This window comes from Salvelinus sp. IW2-2015, linkage group LG11 (genome assembly GCF_002910315.2).
Source record: "Salvelinus sp. IW2-2015 linkage group LG11, ASM291031v2, whole genome shotgun sequence".
Lineage (NCBI taxonomy): Eukaryota > Metazoa > Chordata > Actinopteri > Salmoniformes > Salmonidae > Salvelinus > Salvelinus sp. IW2-2015.
The window spans coordinates 41,370,019-41,381,098 of NC_036851.1; positions in this window are offsets into that span (position 1 = coordinate 41,370,019).

Consider the following 11,080-nt stretch of genomic DNA (forward strand, 5'->3'; position numbering starts at 1 on the left):
AAGAGAGTCGGCCCGAGGATTGAACCCTGTGGCACCACCATAGAGACTGCCAGAGGTCCGGACAACAGGCCCTCCGATTTGACACACTGAACTCTATCAGAGAAGTAGTTGGTAAACCAGGCGAGGCAATCATTTGAGAAACCAAGGCTGTCGAGTCTGCCAATAAGAATGTGGTGATTGACAGATTCGAAAGCCTTGGCCAGGTCGATGAATACTGCTGCGCAGTAATCTCTCTTATCGATGGCGGTTTAGGACCTTGAGCATGGCTGAGGTGCACCCATGACCAGCTCTGAAACCAGACTCAGTTACACCAGTTCTGTCAGGAGGAATGGGCCAAAATTCACCCAACTTATTGTGGGAAGCTTGTGGAAGGCTACCCGAAACGTTTGACCCAAGTTAAACAATTTAAAGACAATGCTACCAAATACTAACCGAGTGTACGTAACCTTCTGACCCACTGGGAATGTGATGAAAGAAATAAAAKATGAAATAAATCATTCTCTCTATTATTATCTTGGTGTTCTTTTTCCAGAGGAAAGGAATCTGCACAGGTTGGAAGAGCCAGTGCACAGTGTGTGTGTACCCTCTACATCTGCTATAGCATCCCTGAGAGAAGATGCTGCCACCACCTTTCAGCAGAGAACAAAAAAGATGACCATGCATGAAAAGTTAGCCAGAGAATTTCATGAAATATCTGATGGAAGAACATGAAAATGAAAATTCTATAGGTTGAATTGGATATGAAGTTGGAAGAGAGAGGCATGATCCAAAAAAGATACAGTAACGAAACAATTGTGATTACCAGCTATAGTGAACAATATGATATGTAAAAAAATACATGTTTTGTCATTTGGATATCCATGAGTGAGAGTATTTTAATCACCACATACTACATTTTAAACCAGCCTTGGTTCAGTCACTCATTTAATTTTGCTGTGCACTATTTGAATTTTGTACAGAACAAACATTATCAAAGCAAAAATAAGCCATAATGAATACATTCCATATTTAAATGCATCTCATCTAGTTGAAGTGCTGCAATGTGAAAGCAACTCTGTGTGCAAGTCCTCGTTGGTCATTGCCTGCTGCTTCAGGTAGATGTGCAGCACAGCTGTAGCAATGACACCTTGCAGCATCTTCTTGACTTGAAACGAAGTGTATTGCGTAAACACTGGAAACGATTTTTCCATAATCTAAACATACGCTTGACCATCCCTCTCATGCGGATATGAGCTCTGTTGTATCGTTGCTGCTCAGCTGTTGTGGGATTTATGTATGGAGTGAATAAAAAGTTACTCTGACCATATCCACTGTCACCAAGTAGTAGTCCACTATGTTGTCCTCTCTGAAACTGAGCACACAATGAAGAATCGTGAGTTGCACCTTTCCAACGGGCAACAATGTTTGAAAACTCTAAATTAGGAGTGCATACAACCTGAACATTGATGGAAAAMCAGTTCTTACGGTTCCTGTACTCCTCAGCATCAGGAGTTGATGGACACTTGATGGGAACATGACATCCATCTATGAAGCCAATCACTCCTGGGAAGTGTCCATGTTCATAGAATTGCACTTTATCGTTGGCTTGGCCAGCAGCATCAGGAAACTTGATGTAAAGACTGCTCAGTTCACAAATGGCCCTTTGATCTATTCTACACACAGTTGCTTCACTGGCACCACACGAATCCCCAGTTTCACAATGAAAGATTCCAGATGCCAAAAACCTCAAAGTAATCAGAACTTGGAGAGAATTGGGTAAAGGCCTTCCTCTTTGAGACGGAGAAGAAAGTCTAGGCTCAAACAAAGATATTATCTCCAATGCATTTTCTTTGTACATACGAAAGCGGTCTCGAAAAGCTATTTCAGCAAAGTAATTTAATGGATTACTCCTATCCACAAGTACTCATCTGGCTGGCCTCTGTAAGGCATGTTGGTCTTCATTTAGATATTCCAAATAGTCCATGCTCCCTCACAAACAGTACTAATCAGAAGTTAAACCTGCCTCTGAAGGTTAATTTAAGCTTCAATTTAGTCCTTGAGTAGCTCTAATCCTCCTTCTTGCAATCGGCTTTGTTTAATCCAGAACAGGCAAAATCTACGACCATTTTAAGATAAGTCTGTGCAAGTCGCTTTGAGTTAAGACAGCTCAAACATGCATTTTAGTCTGGGACTAGGCTTAAGCCTTGTCTGTGAAAAAGGGCCCATTAAGGCCTACTCCTGACTTAATCTAAGCCCTGTCTGTGAAACCGACCCTAGAAGTTTTACATTTCCTGATAGGCCAACAGGTGCCCAATCTCTCAACCTCATAAATATCTACCAAGAAGATGTTTCAGGCTATCAATCAAGTTAGAGTAGCTAGCTTGTCTAGCTACATTAGCTGCTTAGCTGGTATGGCTGCTGGCAAGGTTGGTAGACTTCAGAAATGCAACCAATTACTAAATGTACTGAACAAGGCTCCTTTCAATCTTTTACCCAGATTTTAGCAGAAATGCAGGGCATCATATTTAGTTTCTTAAAATCTCTTAATTAAGGATCCTCCTCTTTTTTTWAATTTTCGCCTAAAATGACATACCCAAATCTAACTGCCTGTAGCTCCGGCCCTGAAATTAGGATATGCATATTCTTGGTACCATTTGAAAGGAAACACTTTGAAGTTTGTGGAAATATGAAAGGAATGTAGGATAATATAACACAATAGAGCTGGTAAAAGATAATCCAAAGAAAAAACCAATCCGTTCTTTTGTAAWTTTTTTGTACCATCATCTTTGAAATGCAAGAGAAAGGCCATAATGTGTTATTCCAGCCCAGGTGCAATTTAGATTTTGGCCACTAGATGGCAGCAGTGTGTGTGCAACGTTTTAGACTGATCCAATGAACCATTGTATTTCTGTTAAAAATGTTGTATCAAGACCGCACAAATGTGCCTAATTTGTTTATTAATTCCTTTTCATGTTCAAAATTGTGCACTCTCCTCAAACAATAGCATGGTATTCTTTCACTAATATCTACTGTAAATTGGACAGTGCAGTTAGATTAACAAGTTTTCTGCCAATATCAGATATGTCTATGTCCTGCGAAATGTTCTTGTTACTTACAACATCATGCTAATCGCATTAGCCTACATTAGCTCAACCGTTCCATGGAAGGGACACCAATCCCGAATAACTTAAAATAAAAAAACACCAGTCAGGAGGATCTGGACAGCTCAAGATTTACACTACATAAAAAATTGTCAAAGACTCCAGCCGTCCTAGTCATAGACTGTTTTCTCTGCTACTGCACGGCAAGCGGTACCGGAGCGCCAAGTCTAGGTCCAAGAGGCTTCTACCCCCAAGGCATAAGACTCCTGAACAGCTAATCAAATGGCTACACAGACTATTTGCATTGCACCCCCCACCCACACACCTTCTACGCTGCTGCTACTCTCTGTTATTATCTATGCATAGTGTCGTGGCTGAATCATAATTAGTTAGGTAACATAGATAGATAAGATGTTATTTTCATCATATGCTTGTGAGATACTTGTCATTAGAATGGTTCCCTTTGGACTATAGAGTTGGCAGTGCATTTTCCCTTCTCAGCTAGGGCTTAGTCACTTGGGGCCCAGAGAGGGGAGAGGTCAGGCTTGTCTTCATATGTCAATGTATCTGTTAAACCATGTAGTGCTATGTAGAATATCAGAAGGGGAGGAGGACAGAATGGAACATTGTCTTCTTATGGGAATGTGTCTGTAACTATTCCTAAACCATGTGAAGGGATGGCGTTATTAATGGGGAACCAGTTAGTTATCTCATACAATGTCTGTACGCCAGTCACTCCCTACTTTTCTCATTGGGGGAAGGAGTATGGCAGTGTCTGGAACCATTGTATGTCCCCTCTGAGGTTGCCCTTATCTTGACCTAGTATATGACCTAAGAGGCTCACTGTCTTTTCTGAGCTTATCCAGGAGGGGGTGTATTTTAGATGGGAGTATCTAGAATTGACAATTGATATATGCCATTGGATGAGGTAATGTTTTGGTACCAAGCATGAGATTGAAACCTCGTCTTAGGAGACCAAACTGAACGATAATTTATAGCTAATGCTGTCTAGCTATGGGATACTCCTCTTTCAAGTAAAAGGTTATTTGTAAGTTGAGAGGAGTGTATCTTGGCTATAAATGATACTAAGAATTGTTTTGTAGACTCTCTCAGGGAATTCATTTATAGACACTGAATTGATCTGAGAGTCAAAAAGGGCTATGGTGAAGCTCATATATTATTAAAGATGGACTTTATAATATAACTCTGACTTGTGTGTGGTTGGCTCTCTCATCATTGAGTAATACAGGAAATTACCAAGACAATAGTCACTTTAACAACTCTACCTACATGTACATATTACCTCAATTACCTTGACACCGGTGCCCCCGCACATTGGCTCTGTACCGGTACCCCCTGTATATAGCCCTGCTATTGTTATTTACTGCTGCTCTTTAATTTTTTGTTATTCTTATCGCTTGCTTTTTTTTAGGTATTTTCTTAAAACTGCATTGCTGGTTAAGGGCTTGTAAGTAAGCATTTCACTGTAAGGTCTACACCTGTTGTATTCTGCGCATGTGACAAATAAAATTTGATTTGATATATACAAAAGTATGTGGACACCCCTTCAAATTAGTGGATTCTGCCATTTCAGCCACACCCGTTGCTGACAGGTGTATAAAATCAAGCACACAGCCATGTAATCTCCATAGACAAACATTCGCAATGGAATGGCCTTACTGAAGAGCTCAGTGATTTTCAACGTGGCATTGTCATAGGATGACACTTTTCCAACAAGTAAGTTCGTCAAATATCTGCCCTGCTAAAGCTGCTCCAGTCAACTGTAGGTGCTGTAATTGTGAAGTGGACACGTCTAGGAGCAACAACAGCTCAGCCGTGAAGTGGTAGGCCACACAAGCTCACAGAACGGGACAGCCGAGTGCTGAAGTACGTAGCTTGTAAAAATTGTCTGTCCTCGGTTGCAACAATCACTACAGAGTTCCAAACTGCCTCTGGAAGCAACGTCAGCATAAGATCTGTTCGTCGGGAGCTTCTTGAAATGGGTTTCCATGGCCGAGCAGCCGCACACAAGCCTAAGATCACCATGCGCAATGCCAAGCGTCGGCTGGAGTGGTGTAAAGCTCGCCACCATTGGACTCTTGACAGTGGAAACGCGTTCTCTGGAGTGATGAATCACGCTTCACCATCTGGCAGTCCGACGAACAAATCTGGTTTTGGTGGATGCCAGGAGAATATTGAGAATTTTCCAGACCATGTGTGTTAATTATTAATTGCAGAAGAGCTAGTAAGATGAGTGCTCTCTACATGTGCTCTGGGTCATTAGACAGCATTAGACATGCACTTGTCTGGGGAGTGGACACGAAAGGTTAGTCCAGGAACTGTGTTATGGCCTAATATGTACTGTTGCTATGGTTACACCTCTTGGGACTTTTCCAGAACATGGGTGTCCCTTTCAGAGGAGTTAGCAGGATGACATGTCTGGTTATTTCTGTAAATTGCCAAGGACTGTTGCTATGGTCCTACATGCATGCACCTGTCTTAAGGCGAGTACATGTCTGTATTTTTTAACTATTGGTGTGTCTCTACAGTTTCCATGCCCTAATATGAAACCAAACAAAAATTAGTGCAAGGCAATAAGATAACGGTGGCTAAATGCCAGAGGGGATGAGTCATTAAGAGGAGTTACTATGGAAGTGACGTAAGAAGGAAAAATGTATAAGTAGTATGTGCCAAGACTGGAAGTAGTTGTTTTTCATGAACCAGCTCTGCTTTTACTATGTTGTAATAAAAGTCTATTTGAACTCACAGGCTCCGGTATTTGAGAAATATGATTGACTGAATATTTCCACGACAAGAACGCTACCTGCCCCAAAGCATAGTGCCAACTCTGAAGTTTGGTGGAGGAGGAAAAATGGTCTGGGGGTATTTTTCATGGTTCAGGCTAGGCCCCTTAGTTCCAGTGAAGGGAAATCTTTACGCTATAGCATACAATGACATTGTAGACGATTCTGTGCTTCCAACTTTGTGGCTACAGTTTGGGGAAGGCCATTTCCTGTTTCAGCATGACAGTGCCCCGTGCACAAAGCGAGGTCCATACAGAAWTGGTTTGTTGAGATCTGTTTGAAAGAACTTGACTGGCCTGCACAGAGCCCTGAACTCAACCCCATCGAACACTTTTGGGATGAATTGGAACGTCGACTGCGAGCCAGGCCAACATCAATTCCCGATCTTACCAATGCTCTTGTGGCTGAATGGAAGCAAGTCCCCGCAGCAATGTTACAATATCTAGTGGAAAGTTTTCCTCAAAGAGTGGAGGCTGTTATAGCAGCAAAGGAAGGGACCAACTCCGTATTCATGCCCATGATTTTGGAATGAGATCAAATCAAAGTTTATTTGTCACATGCGCCGAATACAACAGGTGTAGACCTTACAGTGAAATATTACTTACCAATAGTGCACAAAAGGTGTTAGGTGATCGACGAGCAGGTGTCCACATACTTTTGGTCATGTAGTGTATGCTACAGGACTGTTTAGCTAGCAGAGACTGGAATATGTTCCGGGATTCATCCACTGGCATTGAGGAGTATACCACCTCAGTCACCGGCTTCATCAATAAGTACATCGACAACGTTGTCCCCACAGAGACTGTACGTACATTTCCTAACCAGAAGCCATGGCTTACAGGCAACATCCGCACCGAGCTAAAGGCTAGAGCTGCCGCTTTCAAACAGCGGGACACTAATCCGGATGCTTATAGGAAATCCCACTATGCCCTCAGACGAACCATCAAACAGGCAAAGCGTCAATACAGGATTAACATTAAATCCTACTGCAATGGCTCTGATGCTCGTCAGATGTGGCAGGGCTTGAAAAATATTAAGGACTACAAAGGCAAGTGTCTTCACTAATATTTTCAACCTCTCCCTGACCGAGTCTGTAATACCTATATGTTTCAAACAGACCACCATAGTCCCTGTGCCCAAGAAAGCAAAGGTAACCTGCCTAAATGACCTCTGACCCGTAGSACTAACATCAGTAGCCATGAAGTGCTTTGAAAGGCTGGTCATAGCTCACATCAACACYATGCCGGAAACCCTAGACCCACTCCAATTCGCATACCGTCTCAACAGATCCACAGATGACACAATCTCAAATCGCACTCCACACTGCCCTTTCCCTCCTGGACAAAAGGAACACCTATGTGAGAATGCTGTTAATTGACTACAGCTCAGCGTTCAACACCATAGTGCCCACAAAGCTCATCATTAAGCTAAGACCCTGGGACTAAACACCTCCCTCTGCAACTGGATCCTGGACTTCCTGATGGGCCGCTTCCAGGTGGTAAGGGTAGGCAACAACACATCTGCAACGCTGATCCTCAACACGGGGATCATCGGGTGCGTGCTCAGTCCCCCCCTGTACTCCCTGTTCACCCACGACTCTGTGGCCAAGCACGACTCCAACACATTAGGTTTGCTGACGACACAACAGCCTGATCACCGACAGATGAGACAGCCTATAGGGAGSAGGTCAGAGACCTGGCAGTGTGATGCCAGGACAACAACCTCTCCCTCAATGTGAGCAAGACAAAGGAGCTGACCGTGGACTATAGGAAAAGGAGAGCCGAATAGGCCCCCATTAACATAGATGGAGCTGAAGTGGAGCGGGTCGAGAGTTAAGTTCCTCGGTGTCCACATCACCAACGAACTATCATGGTCCAAACACACCAAGACAGTTGTGAAGAGGGAGACTGAAAAGATTTTCCATGGGTCCCCAGATCCTCAAAAAGCTCTACAGCTGCACCATCGAGAGCATCCTGACCAGTTGCATCACCGCCTGGTATGGCAACTGCTCGGCATCTGACCATAAGGAGCTACAGAGGGTGGTCCGTATGGCCCAGKACATCACTGGGGTCAAACTTCCTGCCATCCAGGACCTACAGTGGGGAGAACAAGTATTTGATACACTGCCGATTTTGCAGGTTTTCCTACTTACAAAGCATGTAGAGGTCTGTAATATTTATCATAGGTACACTTCAACTGTGAGAGAAGGAATCTAAAACAAAAATCCAGAAAATCACATTGTATGATTTTTAAGTAATTCATTTGCATTTTATTGCATGACATAAGTATTTGATACATCAGAAAAGCAGAACTGAATATTTGTACAGAAACCTTAGTTTGCAATTACAGAGATCATACGTTTCCTGTAGTTCTTGACCAGGTTTGCACACACTGCAGCAGGGTTTTGGCCCACTCCTCCATACAGACCTTCTCCAGATCCTTCAGGTTTCGGGGCTGTGTGCTGGGCAATACGGATTTTCAGCGCCCTCCAAAGATTTTTTATTGGTTCAGGTCTGGAGACTGGCTAGGCCACTCCAGGACCTTGAGATGCTTCTACGGAGCCACTACTTAGTTTCCCTGGCTGTGTGTTTCGGGTCGTTGTCATGCTGGAGACCCAGCCACGACCATCTTCAATGCTCTTACTGAGGGAGGAGGTTGTTGGCCAAGATCTCGCGATACATGGCCCCATCCATCTCTCCCTCAATACGGTGCAGTCGTCCTGTCCCCTTTGCAGAAAAGCATCCCCAAAGAATGATGTTTCCACCTCCATGCTTCACGGTTGGGATGGTGTTCTTGGGTTGTACTCATCCTTCTTCTTCCTCCAAACACGTCGAGTGGAGTTTAGACCAAAAAGCTCAATTTTTGTCTCATCAGACCACATGACCTTCTCCCATTCTTCCTCTGGATCATCCAGATGGTCATTGGCAAACTTCAGACGGGCCTGGACATGCCTGGCTTGAGCAGGGGGACCTTGCGTGCGCTGCAGTATTTTAATCCATGACGGCATAGTGTGTTACTAATGGTTTTCTTTGAGACTGTGGTCCTAGCTCTCTTCAGGTCATTGACCAGGTCCTGCCGTGTAGTTCTGGGCTGATCCCTCACCTTCCTCATGATCATTGATGCCCCACGAGGTGAGATCTTGCATGGAGCCCAGACCGAGGATGATTGACAGTCATCTTGAACTTCTTCCATTTTCTAATAATTGTGCCAACAGTTGTTGCTTCTCACCAAGCTGCTTGCCTATTGTCCTGTAGCCCATCCCAGCCTTGTGCAGGTCTACAATTTTATCCCTGATGTCCTTACACAGCTCTCTGGTCTTGGCCATTGTGGAGAGGTTGGAGTCTGTTTGATTGAGTGTGTGGACAGGTGTCTTTTATACAGGTAACGAGTTCAAACAGGTGCAGTTAATACAGGTAATGAGTGGAGAACAGGAGGGCTTCTTAAAGAAAAACTAACAGGTCTGTGAGAGCCGGAATTCTTACTGGTTGGAGTGATCAAATACTTATGTCTTGCAAATTAATTACTTAAAAATCATACAATGTGATTTTCTGGATTTTTGTTTTAGATTCCGTCTCTCACAGTTGAAGTGTACCTATGATAAAATTACAGACCTCTACATGCTTTGTAAGTAGGAAAACCTGCAAAATCGGCAGTGTATCAAATACTTGTTCTCCCCACTGTATATACTAGGCGGTGTCAGAGGAAGGCCCAAAAAATTGTCAAAGACTCCAGTCACCCAAGTCATAGATTGTTCTCTCTTCCACCGCATGGCAAGCGGTACCGGAGGGCCAAATCTAGGACCAAAAAGCTCCTTAACAGCTTCTACCCCCAAGCCATAAGAMTGCTGAACAATTAATCAAATGGCCACCTGGACTATTTACATTGACACCCCCCCTTTTTGTTTTTACACTGCTGCTACTYGCTGTTTATKATCTAACCATAGTCACTTTACAAATTACCTTGACTAACCTGAACCCTCGCACATTGACTCAGCCTCATTATTGTAACATATTTTTTACTTTGGTTAATTTAGTAAAGATTTTCTTAACTATTTCTATAACGACACAATGTGAGACCCAGATGCAGACACAGGAGGCAGATGGTTTGAGCTCTGATATTTATTATAGTCCAAGGGATAGACAAAAGGCAGGTCGGTGACAGGCAAGAGTTCATAGCCAGGGCACAGTCCAAAACGGTACAGGGCAGCAGGCAGGCTCGAGGTCAGGGGCAGGCAGAGTGGTCAGGCAGGCAGGCTCAGAGTCAGGACAGGCAAGGGTCAGAACCAGGAGGACGAGAAAACGAGAGACTGGGGGAAAACCAGGAGCTAAGAGAAAACCGCTGGTTGACTTGGCAAGCAAGACAAACTGGCACAGACAGAAAACACAGRGGATAATGGGGAAGATGGGCGACACCTGGGGGGGCTAGGGACAAGCACAAGGACAGGTGAAACAGATCAGGGTGTGACAAATTCTTGAACTGCATTGTTGGGTAAGGGCTTGTAAGTAAGCATTTCACGGTAAGGTCTACACCTGTTGAATTCGGGGGCATGTGACAAATCAAATTTGATATGATTACATTTTAGCTATGCAGAAAAATTTACCGTTTTTACATAGAATTAAGCATAATGATAATGGCTCTAGATTGCAGGAAAAAGCTGTTTCAAATGCAAAATACTCCAACTTCCAAGCGGCCATCCTCACATATTTTTTGTGTGTGTGTGTGTGTGTGTGTGTGTGTGTGTGTGTGTGTGTGTGTGTGTGTGTGTGTGTGTGTGTGTGTGTGTGTGTGTGTGTGTGTGTGTGTGTGTGTGTGTGTGTGTGTGTGTGTGTGTGTGTGGAGCCTAGTGGTTAAGAGTGTTGGGCCAGTAACCGAGAGGTTGCTGGTCTGAATCCCCGAGCCGAATAGGTGAAAAATCTGTCGATGTGCCCTTGAGCAAGGCACTCAGCCCTAATTGCTCCTGTAAATTGCTCTGGATTAGAGTGTCTGCTAAATGACGTAAATGTATGTGCTCGTGTGTGTGCTCATGCGTGCACATTTGTGCATGCTTATGTGTAAAGAAGAGGGAATGTTGTCAATTAACTCACTACCAGCAATGAGTGGTTGTTTCTTTACATTACATAGACACTGCAATCTAGAATATAGGGTATGTAAGTGTGACATATATGGATATACAGGAATTTCAAAAGACAAGCAAAG